At 42.6% G+C, this 19,053-nt stretch overlaps 1 long non-coding RNA gene across 1 annotated transcript; it reads right to left on the bottom strand.

The window, feature by feature from the left end:
* Nucleotides 1-743: 743 nt before the first annotated feature.
* On the bottom strand, nt 744-15,184 carry LOC120324404. Its single transcript, XR_005565688.1, has 4 exons — nt 11,736-15,184; nt 7,502-7,621; nt 6,540-6,646; nt 744-3,402 (listed from the first exon to the last, which is right to left on the bottom strand). It is a non-coding gene; the product is annotated as an uncharacterized LOC120324404 (long non-coding RNA).
* Nucleotides 15,185-19,053: the final 3,869 nt, after the last annotated feature.

Below are 19,053 nucleotides of genomic sequence, written 5' to 3'. Positions count from 1 at the left end.
TGTCACAGTACACTTCTGCTCTGCATTTGATGTCCACACTGCTGCACAACAGATCCCAGTTTGGTCAATACATGTGCTTCCCCTGCCCACCTTGTAGGGTCAAAGACTTTACAGGCAAGTGTGAGTACCTGGATTTGCCTTTCCTTCCCTGCTCCCTGGTATGCTTTACGTCACTGCACCTGAATAGGAAAGCCTTCTCTGATTGCACTTACTTTGACCCCATTTCTGAGATAAAATTGTATCGTCAAGTACCACTCCCTCACAAGGGCAGTCAGAGCACTTGGAAAAACAAAGAGATGGAACAAAGGACTCATGTATTCCAAGTGAGTAGCCCTACAGCACAGCTGGTAAGTTGCCACAGTGAATAGTGCTGTGATTCAGCTCCCTTATCCTCTGCATCGTGCAAAATGGAGTCTTACTGGAAGTGTCGTCAGTTTGAATGTTAAGCATTGCAAGAGCAGTTTTGCTGCTCTCAGTGAGCAATAGTGGTGCCCAGTCTTAGTAGGGGTGTGCCAATAAGTGTATCTGTGTTGAGTTGCCGCTCCCCTCTCCTCCATCATCAAGGAAAAAAAAAATTACCCTCGTCCTGGCCTTCTGAACAGTTACTCTACAGGCACTCAGTTATTCCTGATGTATTTTTAAATTTTATATGCATTTTATTTTATATTTAAAAATGGTTTTCTATATTATATATATTAAAATATTATTTATATTAAAATATACATATATATAAATACATAGAGGATAAACTTGGACCCAAATCAAGACTAAGGCTGAAACAGACTATTCTGGTATTCTTTCCACCATTACACCCATAAGGTTTCCAAAAGCTGGAGTGCAACTGCTTAGACATCTTCTGCAGGACTTGGGGTATAAATAACAGCTTTATCTCAAGGCCATTTCTGCTCTTCTTTCTGTACTGGCAGTAATAAATGTAAAGGTCCCTGCCCATTGGAAATGACCTGAAGAGTCCATGTATTTCTTGACATGAATTTCACTGACAGGTGACATGATCCATTCATTGCTAGCTGGAGCTATCTACAATTCATGCACCAGCTCTCAGAAAGTGACAGCTGGATGCTTCCCCGAGTACCCATGGTAAATTCTTTATGGGAAAAGCATAAATGTAACTAGGCAAACTGGGGTACGAGTGGTGAGGACCCACCATGGTGAAGGTGGCAAAGGAGGAGGCAGAAACAGTCTCCACCAGTACAACTGCTGACTGTGTTCCTGGAAGAGCTTACAAGTTCTTTGGAAGGAAAAGAACAAGAAGTTATTGCAGCCTCCTGAAGGAGAAGTTCCAGTTTATGCTGTTGATTTCTCTTGAAATCTTCTTTTGACAGAGAAGACCATTATTTTTCTGCCAGTAAACAAAGCCAAACAAGGATGGATGAGAAGTCAAAGGTTTGACTTTTGAAAATTAAAACCTTTCGATAAAGGTTTGACTTGGAAATTTGAAAGACTACCAAAAATTTCTTCTTTATACCTCTTTCTCCTACAATACTTTACATGCCCTGAGCAGCTATTCAGTTAAATATGCCTTTCCACCTTCCCAGTTTTTTTCCAAGTGATTTGGAGTACATGTGGATCATACCCAAGGAGTCTCGTCAGTGACACCATCATGGGCCAGTACAGACTCCTTTTAAATACAAAAGTGCAAGTGCTGGTAGGAGGAAGAGCACTCACAACTGTTGGTGTATTCTCTCCCTCCTCAGCTAGCAGGCATCTGTAACTGCAGAGCTGTACTTGATTTCATGTGTTTTTAAGTAAGTTCTGTGCAATGTACCACCTGGAATGAGAGTGGAAAGTTGTCTTTAACAAGTAAATTGAAGTATTTGAAGTGTGTGTTTAGCTTAATGACCATAAATAAACACGCTGCAGCCTTTGTGTGGTTTAAAGTTACGATCTGCTGGATCAGGGCAATAGTAGAGAGCTAATGTATGAATCTGAGAGTAGACAGTCCTGATTTATAACAAGGTCATCTCATCTCTGTCACTGAAATTAATTTCAATAAATAGATTGTCTCTTCAGGACACTTTTTCAAGTGATCTGAGATTTTGCCACATGACATATAACAATAGCTCTAATGTAATAGAGAAATTGAAGGAGCATTTTGTTTCTCAATACCTACATCCCTTTGTCCTCTAATGCTGATGATGTTAAACAAATGGTGAAAGCTTAAGGATACCCATTAATTCATGAAAGTAAACAGCTGGTATATCCAGCTTAAACTACATGGGCAAAGCACCAAAGGTTTTTTAAACATTTGGCCAGATTTTTCTCTACGTAAGTAGAAACTAGTAAAAGGATAGGACCTCCCTGTTTCTAATTAAAAAAAAATGTCTCCAAAGAATCCTTAGGAATGTCCTTAACTTCTTAAGGAGGTTAGGTTCACACTAAGGGCAAACAGCCTTTTTTAAACAGACCCGCCTGCCACTGTACATTACCTCCAGCTCCACAGACCTGTCCTGCCCCTGGTTCCCTGATAGACTCTGCCAAGTCAAGAATACCATTGCTCAGTAGATGGCAACACTGGCAAAGTTTAGCCAACATCAGTAACATAAAGAGATTATCCTCTGTGATTCAAGCAGCTAGTCAAAATGTAATACTTTGTAGTCAAATATTTCAAATAAATTAAGTTCTTTCAATCCGGAAGATAAGCATTTAGGTATCTTCTCTAATTGAGTCATCTGCTGGTGCCTAAGGATAAATCTACCAGATTCCTTGTGGTGAGGTAGAAATGGAGGGAGGAGAGCAGGGCAGGGTAAGGGGAGAGGAAAAGAAAGGAAAGTTAACATCAACCAACCTGCAAAGATGTTACCAAGCTAGGTAAAGGCAGCAAATTCAGAGGATCAGCTACAAGAAAATGAATTCATCTGAGACAGAGAACACGTGCATGTCACTCCTTCTGTACTCTCATTTTCTGTCACTCTTATCAGTAAGGCAAACATCCATAAAAGAGAATCACACAATTAAATTTCAGTTCCTAGGAAATACCTTGCCTTCCCTTCACGCGCCAGTTCTCCTTCCTGAGCAAGGTAACATTTTGCATTGAACCTGAGAAATAACTTGAAGTTTCACCTTTTCAGAGACAATAGTAATTAAAGAAAAACTCAAACAAAACTCCATCCATTTTATCAACACTAGTCAGAAGCATGCTTTTTACTCAAATAAAAATAACCTTTAACTTAGTGTTTAGGGACCCAGCTGTTTCAGAAAGTGGAAAGCGGCCTTGTGGAAATTGGTAAGAGTTGATGTCAACTTCAGTGTGATCCGTGTGTCATTTGGAGGATGTGATGGCTTCTCCAGGTTTCTCTGGATGCCACAGCACTAGGTGTCACATTGAAGGATGCCAGAAGGCACCAGCACTGCCTCAGAGATGTGCACACCTGTAGGGAGCAACTGAAAAAGATAGTAATCACAAAATGGTGTGCATTAGAAGGGACCTTTAATAGGTCAGCTAGTCCAAGCCCCCTGCAATGAGCAGGGTCATCTTCAACTTGATCAGGTTACACAAAATCCAACCTGTCCTTCAGTGTTTCCAGGGATAGGGCATCCACAGCTTCTCTGGGCAACCTGTGCCAATGTTTCACCACCTTCATCATGAAAAAATTTCTTTGTTATATCTAGTCTGAATCAACTCTCTTTCAGTTCGAAGCCATTCCCCTGTGTCCTATCACTTTATGCTCTTGTGAAAAGTCCCTCTCCAGCTTTCTTGTTGGTACCCTTCAGGCACTGGAAAGCTGCCCTAAGGTCTCCCTGGAGCCTCCTCTTCTCTTAGCCTTTCCTCACTGGAGAGGTGCTCCAGCCCTCTAATCATCTTGGTGGCCCTCCTCTGAACTAGCTTCAACAGGTCCACATTGTTCTTGTGCTGAGAACCCCAGAGCTGGATGCAGTACTCCAGGTGGGGTCTGACCAGAACAGAGTAGAGTTGCAGAATCACTTCTCTCACCCTGCTGGCCACGCTGCTTTTGATGCAGCCCAGTACACAACTGGCTTTTTGGGCTGTGAGCACACCTTGCTGGGTCATGTCCAGCTTTACATTCATCAAATCCTCTCAGTTTGGAGTTAGATTTTGTCTATTACTGCACCTGCTCAAAGCCGATCAAAAAGGAACCTTAGTTTTCATATTGCTACTCATGGGGCAGCTTTGGCTACTTTTAGTAATTTATTGCCAGGATATCTGAAGACTCAGAACATGCTCTAGAAATATACAGGCTTTTCCTAAAAAATGACTGACAATATTTATCTTTTGTATCTCATAATCTTTCAATACTACTTGCAAATTCCAGTCCATGTGGAAAGTCCACTTGCAAAGTCCAATTCATGACATGCAATAAAAACAACTGGGTTATGTTGCACTAGGCAAGATTTGAACCAGGCATCTGATTTGTATTTTTTATATAATATAGAAATGTTGAGATCAGTACAAATTAATTGTCCAGCCAAATGAGAAAGTCATCTAATTCTGTATCCTGATGGCTAAGAAGGGAGAGTCAGAATCTTGTCCTGGGGATCAGAATGATTCAGGCTGGAATGGAGATGATCTCATTCAACCCCTTGCTCCAAAAAAGACCAACTGGGATGTTAGATCATATTGCTCATATCTGAATCTCACATATGAGGTGGATACCTCATCACCCCTCTGGGCAGCCTGTTCCAGTGCTTAGTCACCCTCTGGGGGGTTCACCTTTTCTTCCTGTCCAACTAGAAGGATGGCTGCTGGCTCTTGTCTTCTTTCATGAGAACCTCTGAAAGGGGTCTGCATTTGTGAGAAGCAAATAAAACCAGTTCAAAAAGAGAGAAAGGAATAGTTACATTTTCCCAGTTAGTGTCTCAAGGTGACATCTCAGTGTTTTAGTCTCCCGGAATCACTCACCAAGCAGAGGTCTCCCAAGACCTGCTTACAGCAGTGCCCAAATCTCACCACCATGGTATTCTCCGTCTAAAATGCAAGTGTTTGAAGTTTCATCTTTTCCCTCCAGTTCTCTTTCATTTGTATTGACTGTGGAGGGCCATTTGTCACGGTACCCCTTCATTTACTTGTCTCTCATTAGGTTCTTCCTTCCTTGTTCAACTTGCCTTGTAATAGTCTCAGGTTTTTAACTAAAACAAATAGCCTTATAGTCTCCACAAATTTTGTTAAATCACTGTTCACATCCCTTTCCAAATGTCCAAGTATTCAATATGTTATACAGATCAACTGCCGAAGCTTAATGTTTTTAAACATTTTGACATTTCTGATCTCTTGCCACCCTGAAAATTAATTTCTCAGTCTACTCTGCGCAATCATGGGCAGATTTGTAGCCATAAGAAGATTCTGCATTTTTATAGCTGCTAAGAAAGGACTTCATCCAAGTTTTTTGAGTTATTAATTACATTAAGTTGTCCTTTCTTTCTTTTTTTTTTGATTTTTAATTTTTTTTTATTTCAAATGATCAGTTAAACCTACTTGCCAGCTGCAGGTATAAGGTTTACTAACTCTTGATTCTGCGAATCACTCTGAAAGCTTTTTTTTTTTTAATCTGAAAAAAAAAGCCAACCAGAACAGACACTCAGCATTTTGTGGCTCTGTAACCCTCTAGCACAAAATCAAGATTCAGTGAGAAATTAATTTTAATATGTAATAGATATTATTTTATAAATTATGTAATATTATTTATATAGACTGTATAATGCAATATTATACACATATTTTATACAATCTATAATGTAAACAGGAAAACTGTTTACATTGTATTATACAATAAAACATAATAATTCAAAAAGGCTTCAGGGTGGCCAAATTGTGGCCTTCCAGTACATGAAGGGAGCCTACAAGAAAGACTGAGAGCAGGACAGGGTGACATGGCTTCAAACTGAAAGAGAGGTTAGGTTTAGGTAAGATATTAGGAAGAAATCTTTACTGTGAGGGTTGTGAGACACTGGAACAGGTGAACAGCCTAGAGGAGTTGTGGATATCCCATCCCTGGAAGTGTTCAAGGCCAGGTTGGATGCAGCTCTGAGCAGCCTGGTCTAGTGAAAGGTGTCCCTGCCCACAGCAGCGTTGTTGGAAGTAGATGGTCTTTGGGGTGCCTTCCAACCCAGGCCATTCCATGATTCCCTGAATAATATGTGACATGGTATTATGTAATGTAATATGACATAACATTTTAACATATAATTATATCCCATATGCATATTTTATATGTTTATATATATAAATATATAACAATATATAGAGCATATAGTGAATGTAATATAATTTATAATATAAAATGCATATAACCAATAATCAGTAAAATTTAAAAATAATAAAGTATAAATTAAGCATAAACATTTAACATAAATTTAAACCACTAAAAGTAATCTCAGTATATATATTTAATAAATATTGAATATAGGGTATGCATTTTCACCATGTGTTATACACTATAACATAATTTCACTTGCAGCCATTCAGCATGAGGCTTATATCCCTTCCAAACTCTTGAACACAAACCAACTGAGCCTATTGGAACAGGCTGCTCTTTTATGTGCCATTTTGGTTTGGTACCTACTATTTTGTTCACCAGTTTGTTCTGGTACTTCCTGTCCTCACAAGAGTTCATCATCATTCCCAAGCCCAGAACTGGCATGTCTTCAACATTGTCTGCAGAGGCGGTTGCTGTTAAGAATGAACATCGCTTGCTAGCAATGGCCTTAATTGCTCCCTTCAAGCACTAGAGAGAGCTGCTCTTGCATGGACACATTTCCCTCAGGAGCCGGAACCAGTAAGTGCATCAGTGCTTTATCATTTTGCTCATTCCTGGAAAGCTGCAGTTCCAGCTCTGAGCATACACACAATGCCCCAGGGACACTTTTTCCTTTTAATGTTGGATATTGGACATTCAAAATCTTTCTAACATCCCTCTGACCCACAGCCAGCTGCAATATCTTAATTTGTTTATTATTCCAAATGTTGCAGGATTCCTCTGTTTCCCAGCAGTCTTTCCTAGCTTCCTAAGTTTCAAATAGCACTCATCGTTTGCCCTCCCACTTGCCACCCCGTTCATCCCTTCTCCCTAAAGCTTCCCCTGTCTCAGAGCCTCTCCAGGGGCTTGCTACCCATTTCACTTCTCTGCTGGGAAGCACAGAGCCCTTTGTGAAGGAAAGGAAGAAGCAGACATGCAACATTTAAGAGCATATCCATGGCCAGGCCCCACAAGCTTTTCCCCTCTGCCAGGAAAGCACTGCAGGGGCGCAGGGCATATTGGAAAGAGTGGCTTTTATTTGGCATTTGCACGAGTTCGGCTTGCCTACCTCTGACAAAATATTGCTCAGGCACTGTTCTCAGTATCCTGGGCTCCTCCAGACCCAGCCTACACCCTTCAGGGGTAGGGAGACAGAGGTTTTGAATGGTTTACTGAACAAGGTGACCCCCCTCCAAAGAACACTGACATAACAGGATCTTGTGAAGCTGCTATCACAGGTTGCATTTGCTTTGCCTTCTTTTGACAGGTTGTTTCTGGGTGTCCCTTACCTGTGCCATAATGTGAGAGCAATTTGTTGCTGGTAGCACACATCTTCCAGGCCTAAGGGAGTGAGCAGGTCCAGAGCCAGAGCCAGTCTTTCCATTGGTGATCTTCAAGCCCACTCGCGTCTGGAGGCAAATGGAGTGATTTCCAGTAAACATGATGCATTCATTAGATTCCTGTTCTCAGATCTTGCTAAGAAACAATAGTTGGCATCTTTGCTTGGTGCCACCAGCCATAAACTCAGGTGTAGTCCTTACCAGCTGTTTGAGACTTTTTATAATCCTTTTATGATCAGCATCTGCTGTGCACGGCACGGCTCCTCCACTGGCAGTTTCAGCAGTAAGCTGATAAAAGTTATTGTCCATATACATCTCTCTACATTCCCTCTGTAAATCAATGGTAATCTGTTGGTAATCACTCATCTCTGACTGAGACCTCTCTGTTGTCCCATGGACTGTATGCTGCTGAGCTCTCTGGGCTGGAAATCAGCTTAAAGAAGACAGAGGTTCTCCATCAACCTGCACCTCTGGAAGTCCCCCATCATCCCCACATCACCATTGGCCAATCAGAATTCAAATCAGTCCAACAGTTTAATTACCTCATCTCCTCGGATGGTAAGATTGACGGAGAGATAGACAACAGGTTAGCAAAGGCATATAGTGCTTTTGGAAAACTCCACAAAAGAGTATGGCGTAATAAACACTTGAAGAAAAGCACCAAGATCAGTGTTTACAAAGCCATAGTGTTGTCGACTCTCTTATATGGCTCCAAATCATGGGTCATCTACCGCCACCACCTGCGTCTCCTAGAACGCTTCCATCAACGCTGCCTCCGCACAATCCTAAACATCCACTGGTCAGATTATGTGACCAACACATCTGTTCTAGAGCAAGCAGCAGTCACAAGTATTGAGGCCATGTTGATGAGAACACAGCTGCGATGGGCAGGGCACGTCTCCAGGATGAAGGACCACCGCCTCCCTAAGATCTTGCTTTATGGTGAACTTGTCGCTGGCTGACACATGAGAGGAGCCCCGAAGAGAAGATACAAGGACTCCCTGAAACAACATCTCAGCCTTGGCCATATTGATCACCATAACTGGTCTACTCTGGCCTCCAATCGGGAGGCCTGGAGACACACCATCTATAACGCAGCTGTCTCCTTTGAGAACACACGCAGGATCACTCTCGAGGAGAAAAGGCAACGCAGAAAGAATCGTGTTCTGCAGAATACACCATCTAAAGAGTCTTTCTGCTGTGCCTTTTGCAATCGGATATGTCTATCTCGTATTGGCCTCATAAGTCACCAACATGCCTGTAACAAATGTGGTTAGAGCCTTCCCAAATCTTCGTTCGCGAAGCCTAGCCACGATGATGATGGTGTTAAACACATATACTGTATTTCAGGAAAATACAGTATTTCAGTACAGCTATATAAAGCATTACTCCATGCAACACCCCACTCCATGCAACACCCCAGATTTGGGGCAGAGTGGCTGGAAAGTGGCCCTGTGAAAAAGGACCAGGGGCTGTTGATCAACAGCCAGCTGAACATGAGCCAACAGTGTGCCCAGGTGGCCAAAAAGATTAATGGCATCCTGGTCTGTATCAGAAGTAGTGTGGCCAGCAATAGTCCCCCTGTACTCGGTACTGGTGAGGTCGCACCTCCAGTACTGCGGAGGTGCCCTCACTGGGGCCCTCACTACAAGAAGGTGCTGGAGAGTGTCTAGAGAAGGGCAATGAAGCTGGTGGAAAAACAGTAGAGCACAAGTCTTATGGGGAGCAGCTGAGGGAGCTGCATTTGTTTAGCCTGAAGAAAAGGAGGCTCAAGAGGGGCCTTATTGCTTTCTACAACACCTGAAAGGAGGTTGTTGCCAGGTGGGGGTCAGTCTCCTCTCCCCAGTAGCAAGCAATAGGGCAAGAGGAAATGGCCTTAAGTTGTTCCAGGGAAGGTTTAAAATCCCCAAAGAGCTGGCTGATGTCATCACAAAACCTCTCTTGATGATTTTTGAGCAGTCTTGGGAATTCAGGGAGCTCCGAGATGATTGGAAGCTGGCAAAAGTTGTTCTGATTATCAAGAAGGGCAAGAAGGAGGACCCCGAAAACTACAGGCCTGTCAGTCTCATTTCACTGCCTGGTAAAGTTATGCAGAAGATTATTCTGGGAGGTATTGAAAAACACCCAAAAGACAACCCAGTCACTGGTCACAGCCAGCATGGATGGCTTCATGGGAGGAAAGTCCTGCTTATCAAACCTGATTTCCTTCTATGACAAGGTAACCCACCCAGTTGATTAAGGGAAGCCAAGTGATGTAATCTTTTTGGATCTCAAGTAAAGCTTTTGATACTGTTACAGGATCCTTCTGGACAAAATGTCCAGCACACAGCTGGATAAACACATCATGAGATGGGTGAGCAATTGGCTCACGGGTCAAGCATAGAGGGTAATAGTGAATGGAGTAACATCAGACTGGTAACCCATCACTAGTGGGGTTCCACAGGGCTCCATCGTGGGCCTTGTGCTCTTCAACATCTTCATAAATGACTTGGACGCAGGACTGGAAGGGATACTAAGCAAGTTTGCAGATGACACAAAACTGGGAGGAGCTGTTGACTCCCTCAAAGGCAGGGAGGCCCTGCAGAGAGACCTCGACAAATGAGAGGACTGGGCAATCAGCAACCATATGAAGTTCAACAAGGGAAAGTGCTGGATTCTGCACCTGGGACAGGGTAACCCTGGATGTACGTACAGACTGAGGAATGAGATTCCGGAAAGCAGTCCCACGGAAAGGGATCTAGGGGTCCTGGTCGATGGCAAGTTGAATACGTCTGCAGTGCCCTGGCAGCCAGGAGGGCCACTCATGTCCTGGGGGGCATCAGGCAAAGCATCGCCAGCCAGTTGAGGGAGGGCATTGTCTTGCTCCGTTCTGCAGTGGTGTGGCCTCAACTTGAATATTGTGTCCAGTTTTGGGCACCACAACATAAAAAAGACATTAAGCTGTTAGAGATTGTCCAAAGGAGGGTAATGAAGATGGTGAAGGGCTTTGAGGGGAAGCCGCATGAGAAGCAGCTGAGGTCACTTGGTCTGTTCAGCCTGGAGAAGTGGAGACTGGAGACCTCATTGCAGTCTACAACTTCCTTGTGAGGGGAAGAGGGGCAGGCACTGATCTCTTCTCTGCGGTGACCAGTGACAGAACCTGAGGGAATGGCCTGAAATTGTGTCAGGGAAGGTTTAGGTTTGATATTAGAAAGAGGTTCCTCACCCAGAGGGTGCCTGGATGCTAGAACAGGCTCCCAAGGGAAGTGATCACAGCACCAAGCTTGACAGAGTTCAAGAAACATTTGGACAATGCTCTCAGGCACATGGTGTGATTCTCGGGGATGGCAAGGAGTTGGACTTGATGATTCTTGTGGGTCCCTTCCAACTTGGCATATTCTGTGATTCTGTGAAATTTCTTCACTGAAAGAGTTGTCAAACATTGGAAAGAGCTGCCCAGGGAAGTGGTGGAGTCACTGTCCCTGGAAGCGTTCAAAAAGTATGTGAATGTAGCACCTGGGGATATGGTTGAGTGGTGAACACAGTGGAGCTTATGTTGACAGTTGGACTCAATGATCTTAGTGGTCTTTTCCAACTCGAATGATTTCATGATTCTCTGAAAGGGCCAGCTGTCTTTTTTTTTTTTTTGCCATATTTTGCTGCATGCCCTCCCTGCAGGAGCAGGTTAAGCACTGGAGCAGCTGCCCAGCGAGACAGTGGACTATCTGGGACGTTCACAAGATGCACCTGGACCCTGAAGAACCAGGGAACTTGGTCCTTCATGGTGCAGGGGGCTCACTGCACAACCTCCCCAAGTCCCTTCCAACCCAATCGGTTCTACTCTTTCCATGGTCCCACACGCTTGGTTTAGAGGACAGAGTTGATTTGAAAAACAGCCTTTCTTGCCTCAGAGCACAGCCCGGAAATTAATCCAGAGAGATGGAAAATGACATCATTTTTTGTAGAACACTTGCATGCTACAAAGAATATATCAGGAAAATACCCTGTTTCATTATGTTTACCTTTTCAGATTAAATCTGATTTAATGTGCTTTTCTATAAACTTCAGGAAAGAATTGGGCTGAGTTCAGGTCTCCTTTCAATGTAGTTCACAGAGGTCAACAGCATTACCCTGTTATCGCAGCACTGTACCAAGGCAACCTGGAGTACAAAATGTTAATGTTATTTCCTGTGCTCAGACTCACCATTTGTATTACATTATCCCTCATATTTCTTCTCCAAGGGAACAGCAGTCTCTGTAATAGCATGATCAGAGGTCTTGTATTATTTTAACCTGGCAAATCCTTTTGTATGACATCAGTTCTTAACAAAGCATGTCACTTCCATGATCTGTTGCAATTTGTCATAGGAAAACATTAAAGAGTTAGTTCTTACTTGAGGGTTTTGAGTGAGGTATTACGTGAGTTTTCTCAAACAGTGGATGTAGATCCAAATCCTATTTGGACGTGAAAAGCAAAATAACTGGATTCTCCATAGGAAGCAAATAAATTGTTCATCAGTTGTGATGTCTGCTTTTGTTATTTGACACACTTTTCCTAGGTTTTTCTTTATCTCACCTTTTTTTTCCAGTGTTGCTTGAAAAGACTTTGCTTAAAAAAAACATCAAACAACTTTTTTATCAGAAAGAAAAGATTGGCTAATACCAGAAGCCATTCAGTTAAACACTGAAGTCCAACCAGAGGGAAGTAAAGTTCAGTTGGCTTAATGTTGTCTCTGACTGTCTTTAAGATGTTCTAGAGCATCAGAAATATCTCCATGGGATGGGATGACCTTCTGTGGGACATACTGGCAGCCCATCAGCACATGCACGCATTACTTCTCTTCACAAAACATTTCTTTTTGAGATGGTCTCATAAGCCATCTAGAACAAAGCAAACCACTTGCCTGCTATCAACACCTTCCCCTAGTATTTCTTCCCTAGAGAGGAACTTCCCAACTTCCTTGGAACATACTGTAGTCCCACCAGGACAAGTGTCTCACAGGTATCATTCCATTCATATTGTCACTTCCTTTTTGAGACAACAGAGAAACTGAATCTCCTGCACCCCCTGATTTTGCCACATACCAATTAGCACCGTCTTAACATACCCCCCTGGTCAAAGTTCAGGCCTGGGCACAGTACTGGGCTGGGGCTTATTTGGGGGGGTGGCCATCTCTTGGCCAAAGGTAAAGGGACCATGGGTTTTCCTGTGCTGTCCAGTAACCAGATAATCCTGCCCTAATATAATTTTGTTATTTTTCTTTTAGGAAATGAAAATGTTCTAAAACTGCTCAGATCTGCCCTTTTCTATCTGAAATTCACAGTCATTATGTACAACTCATCCTCTGCCTCCAGAGACAATGTAACATTTACAGCTGAACGTATGACTTAATGGAAATGGGAACAACTCAGATCTGTAGATGCCTCACATTACTCATGTACTGCAGTGGCTTTCAGCCAGGAATACAGCATTTTGAAACACAGGACACAATTCAACAGCCTTGTACCTTCTGTAGTGTTCATTAAGTAATGGTGTGGCATAGTGGTACAAAACGCCAAGGTGGAGGGAGGCTTGTTTCTGCTACAGCAATCTAACATTAACAACTTCATCAGCAGTTTCAACTCTTTTATCCTCTAATTTATGATACAGTTGAATTAACAATGAAGTTATTCCTACCTCATTTGGGTAGATTCCACTGAACTAACTAGAATTACAGAAAATGAAAAGCACTAGCAATACTAATCTGCTGAACATAGTCAGCAGGGGATCCAGTAACTGTGTTGTTAGACCATTGCAGGCTCATTTAACTCGAGTCAGACATGTACGTGTGCTTCCGTATTAGCTAAATGCAGTACTTCCATGTCTGGGTAGCCAGAGGGTGGGTGAAGGTGTACTAAGCAAAAGACTCTTGGGGGGTCTGTGGTTGTCTGTACATCACTGACATCACCCAGGAAGTTATCCTAGAATCAGAAAAAGACCAAGGTTTGAATCTGCTCTGGAGGTGAGCTAGTCCAACTCCCTCCTCAAAGCAGACCCTGCTTCCTGCCTAGATCAGCTTGCTCAGGGCCTCACTCAGACAGGTTCTGAAGATCTCTCTGGGCCACTGGCCACAGTGCTCAGCTCTTTTTGTGGGAAATAGTTTTTTCCTTATGTCCCACTGGAGTATCCCTTGCTGCATCTTTGTATCCTTTGCTGTGAGTCCCATCACTTTGCCCTGAAAAGTAGCTTTGTCTTTTCTAAGCCACCTGTTATTTACTGGAAGAGAGCAATTAGATGTCACCTACCACTTCTTCTCCAGGCTCAACTAACCCATTTCTCCCAACCTCTTCTTGCAGGCCATGTGCTCCAGCCTCCTAGCCACATCAGTGATCCTTCACTGTGGACTTTTAAGCAACAAAAGGACTCATAAAAAATACTGTAAACTTTTCCTGTTTCCTAAAGTAAGTGTAAAAGAATACATAGATATAAGGAAGAAATACGTGCAAAATGAGATTCAACTGCACAAGAGAATCTCAGGATAACAAGATATCATTCTCTGCACCTTCTTGAATGGCCCAAAGAAAACACTGATAAATACATTAAAGAAAAAAGATTCAGCAGATGATTTTAAGCTTAATTACTTGTTATTTCTTTTGAACCTGTGTTCTCTATACAGTAATTAATGTATCTAAACCGATGACCTGGCCCTTTAAAAAAAAAGGAGGCTGTTCATACACATAATATCAATGAAAAAAAGGTCTCAGGGACAAGAGCAGAAACAGAGTAATGAAGTAAGTTGCACCTAACAAAATAAATTAGACATCTTCAAATTAGACAAGCCTGATAAACATCATCTAAGGATACCCAGAGAAGTGGCTTTCACTGTCCCAGAAGACTTAGCAGTCATCTGAGAAACTGAGTTATGGGAGATTAGAAAAGAGCAGATGTCTTTAAAAGGCTGAGAGATGCTGGGAAATAATGGGACAATCAGATTAACTTCAAGGTTGTCAATCTGCCACCTTTCACAAGCTCTAAATTATTTTCACCAATAAAAAATATAAATCCAGATAACCTAAGCTGATTTTGCAGCAACCAATTTAAATTCTGCTGTACCCCACCATGAAATATATCACTAAGGTTTAAAAGAACAATATTTCTAAGGTGAAGACCATTTCAGATCAGCTGAGTGCACTTGTCTCTCTACACTCAGATTCAGAGCTATGAAATAAGACATAGAAACATATAAAAAATAAGCATACTATAAACTCCCCTATGCAAATGACAAGTTTAAAAACCAGAACAGACTCACTGAGACTGCAAAACTCAAGATGGAATTAAAACATCCATAGGAGCAATTAAAGCTACAGAAGAGAAGTAGGAATGTCCAACCCTTTTGAAAAATGGGGGATTGGTTTCTCTTTGTTCTTGCACACAGTCATTCAAGAAGGTGTCAGCTCACTGTTTAAGTGGATTCTTGCTTAAATCCTATAAGCACTAAGAATCACAGAATAGTTTGGGTTGGAAGGGACTTTAAAGATCATCTACTTCAAATGCCCCTTCCAAGGGTAGGGATACCTTCCAGCAGACCAGGTTGATCAAAGCCCTGTCCAACCTGGCCTTGAACACTTCCAGGGACGGGAATCCACAACTTCTCTGGGAAACCTGTTCCTGTGCCTCACCACCCTCACAGTGAGGAATTTTTTTCTAATATCCAATCTAAACCCACCATCTCAGTTTGAAGCCATTCCTGCTTGTCCTATTACTACATGCCCTTATAAAAAGTCCCTCTCCAAGCCCTCTTTAGGTACTGGAAGGTGCTCTAAGGTCTCCCTGAAGCTTTCTCTTCTCCAGGCTGAACAACCCCAGCTCTCTCTGCCTCTGTTCATAGGAGAGGTGCTCCAGCCCTCTGATCATTTTCATGGCCCTCCTCCGGACTCACTCCAACAGGTTCACGTCCTTCTTGTGTTGGGGGCCCCAGAGCTGGATGCAGAACTTCAGGTGAGGTCTCACAAGAGCAGAGTAGAGTAGAGTAGGAGAATCACCTCCCTGGACCTGCTGGTCACATTAAAGACAGAAGAAGGTTTCTTCAGAAAAGGTGGAGATCTGATTACAGGCCAGTAACATGCAGTTCTGAGAGAAGGTGAAAGCTCAAATATCTCCTCTTTCTCCAGAGTTTAGAGAGGTTTTTCATCAGTGATAGGTACCCTGTTCAAACAGAGACCTGTTAGAATTATGAGGGCCTTACACTGAATGGTGCTCAAACTCTGGCCACGATGGCCATCCAGAGGCCTCAGCAACAGACCAAACCTAAGAAAACATATCTTCACCCATCCCTCTATCATAGTTATCCTTTCAATTAGTAATTTTTTTTCTACGTTGGATTCAACCCTCCTTTGGATCAGAAACTCCATTACCTGAAATCCTAACCTGCAGGTTTAAGAGGATTTCAAGCTATGGCAAAGAATGCACCATGGGAAACCTAGACAAGACCTCAGAGGTGGGGATGAGCAGGATTTTGCACTGCTGTGTCACCAGTACTCTGATAGTGTCCCCAGGAGTGGACTCATTATACACCAACCCAGACAGCAGGATTCAATGCACTCCAGCACTCCTTCCCTGCAGGACATATGTGCGTAGGCAGTGGACAAAGCTTGGTGCTTCAGGCTGTTTCTTTTTGTACCATGATGCAGTTTCTGCCCTTTGGGTCCCTTCTGTACTGCCAGCAGAGCTAAGAAACATGTTGTCTGTCTCCATAGCCCGAATTCCTAAAACAACTAAGTATTGGTTCACTGAGGCATTCCTATAAGCTGCAGTCCTCTTCCACATGAAGCAGTTTGCATTTTTGGTCCAAAAAGAAGGTACATATTTTTGCATTAAAGACCATCCCATATTAAACATGATATTTTTTAAATCACCATTCAAAGTACTTCACATTACCATCACGAGTGTGTCATCACATAAAAAGCCCTTAAACAATGATTACTGAAAAATCTTAGCATTTTATTTTCTTTCTTAATTCACGGGATCTTTGCACAGAGCTAGTTGTATCTTCTTGTTCGGTAAATCTGCACATTTTGCACAGCTGCACAGATTTTGGTTTTTTTTAAACATCAAGAGAAAGGTTATTTGAAAAATTAGGGTATGAAAATTAAGTTACAAGGCAGAGAAACCCACCAAGATTATTCTAGACTAAATACAGCGCCATAAACTTTTTGAAATTCAAAACTGTCATGAAGCAGCCAGGGGGTTAAGGGTGGTAGTTATTCCCCTCCATTTGTTGCTTGTGAGACTGTATCTGCAGTATTGAGTCCAGTCTGGGTTCCCCATTAGATCTGCCAGCAAACTGGAGAGGCCCACCAAGATGCTTAGGAAGCCCAGAGTATGATCAGTGAGGAGGGGAAGAGACAGCTGGGTTTGGGTAGCTGAGAGAGAAGACTGTCAGGGGGGTTTCATCTGCCCTCCTCAGCACTGGTTGCAGAGAAGACAGAGCCAAACTGTTCTCAAGGGTACATAGTGGTAGGGCAAGAGGCAACTGGCAGCAGTTGAAGCAGGGAATACTCCATCTGGACATATGGAAGAATTTCTTCCCCATGAGAACGGTTAAGGATAAGCTTGTCCAGAGCAGTGGTTGAAGTGCCATCCTCAAAAGACTTTCAAGGCTGATCTGGACAAACCTTGGAACAAACTGGCCTAGCCTTGAACTTAGCCCTGCTTTGAGGAGTTTGGATTAGGTGACCTCCAAAGGCCCCTTCCAACCTAAATCCTTCTGGTTTCTGTGCTTTTATAATCAGAAAAACTCTCAGTGACTGTCTCCTGATGCGCTCTCTGTCCTCAGCTGCTCTGTCTTGTAGGTCTTCATCTACAAGCTCAGACTGCCTCACTTCTCAGTGGCAAGTGTGTGGAACCTACAAGACTGCCTAATTAAATGTACATTCCTGCAACATTTCAAAAACAGCTGCTGAGAACCATCCATCAGTTAGCTCACCTTGAGTCATTTGAGTTACCCACCACCTGGCTTTACATGCCATGCATCTGCATCCAGCACCAGGGGTGTTACTGAACAGCTTCTGCCCTGTCCTCCCTTACTTCTGTCTTTTTCTTAGGGTTTCTTTTGTGAAGAAACTAACGAAATGCTGATATATTAGCAAGTGGGTTTTAAAAGAATTTTAGGAAACTTTAATTATGTAGTTGTCATTACATTTGTATTTCTTATTTACCATGTTACAACAGTGTTAAGTTCACAGTGTTGTTTGCTACTATGCAGGACCTGGAATTTCGTTCCCCAGGAGATTTTGCATTTGTAAAAATTCAGATGGTGGAGAATGAAGAGTTGAAAATGCAAAGTGTCCTACAGGGGTAAAATGGCTTTAAAAATTACTTGGAACAACTGAAACAGATGTTTTTACAATTTCAGGCTGTTTCCAACTCCCTCTTCACTGTCCTAAAGTATCCAGCTGAAAATATGGGCACACAGCTGGACAGTGTACCAGACTAACAGCTGGTCAAGGAGACATTCAGACCTACAAGGCCAGGAAATCCTGGTAACACAGTGTTCAGGGTATCACCTTGTTGCACAAGTTAGTTGGTGAATTTGAAGCCTAAAAAGCCACAGAAAATAGGAGTTTAGGGAGTGGTTCTCAGATAGATAAATTTCTAGGTTGATGAGTCCTGGAAAAGATTCAGGGGAGGCTGCCAGAAGTCTGATTGCTGTGTTCCTAAGGACACTTTTTTCCCCTCCCATAAGCTGGTATTTTCCAGGCAACAGGCATTCTGTAAGAGCATTTTGTGGACAGATATTTAATTATTTAAATGTTAGAAATAAAATGCTGTTCTCTCTTTGGTGCTCGGTCATCCTGCTCATCAGCATTTTGACATAAAATTCCTCTCCCATGACCTAGTCATAATGACACAACTAGCTCAGGGTCCCTTCAGAGCAGCCAAGGACTTGCAGACTCCTAGAAAACTAACTGAGGTAGGATACAATTCAACCTGGTAGCTACTGGTTTAGGTCGAACTAAAAAAAAAGAATTGCAGAAGGACCTTACAAGACTGAGCAATTGGATGATAAAACAACAAATGAAACTCAATGCAGATAAAAGTGATTAATGTGGGGAAAAATAATGTTAGCATCATATGTAAAACAACAGGTTCTCAATTGCCACTCGGAACATAATAATGAGTTTATGACAGGCAATTCCACTGAAACATCAGCTCGATATTTAGTAGCATTAAAAAACATCAACCGGAGGACTTGGAGGACAGAACAGCGAGCACACGCTTCCACAAATGCCACATCCTAAGCATCATGTGCAGTTCTGGTTCCTCTCCCTGGAAGAGGACATAAAAACTGAGAAAGCTCAGAAACACGTGGTAAAGATCATGAAAAGTTTTGAGTAATCTCCATAGAGGGAACAAAAAAGTAAGCTAGGACCCTCCAGCCTGGAAAAAAGATGACTGGTAAAGGATATGACAGAAGATAAAACCACGAGGGTCCTGACCAAGCTAGTCAGCAATCTGTTGCTTGTTGTCAGTTTCAATGCAA

This window comes from Pipra filicauda, unplaced genomic scaffold (genome assembly GCF_003945595.2).
Source record: "Pipra filicauda isolate LSUMZ 115617 unplaced genomic scaffold, ASM394559v2 scaffold514_size685291_pilon, whole genome shotgun sequence".
NCBI lineage: Eukaryota > Metazoa > Chordata > Aves > Passeriformes > Pipridae > Pipra > Pipra filicauda.
This window is presented reverse-complemented; position numbering and strand designations above follow the sequence as displayed.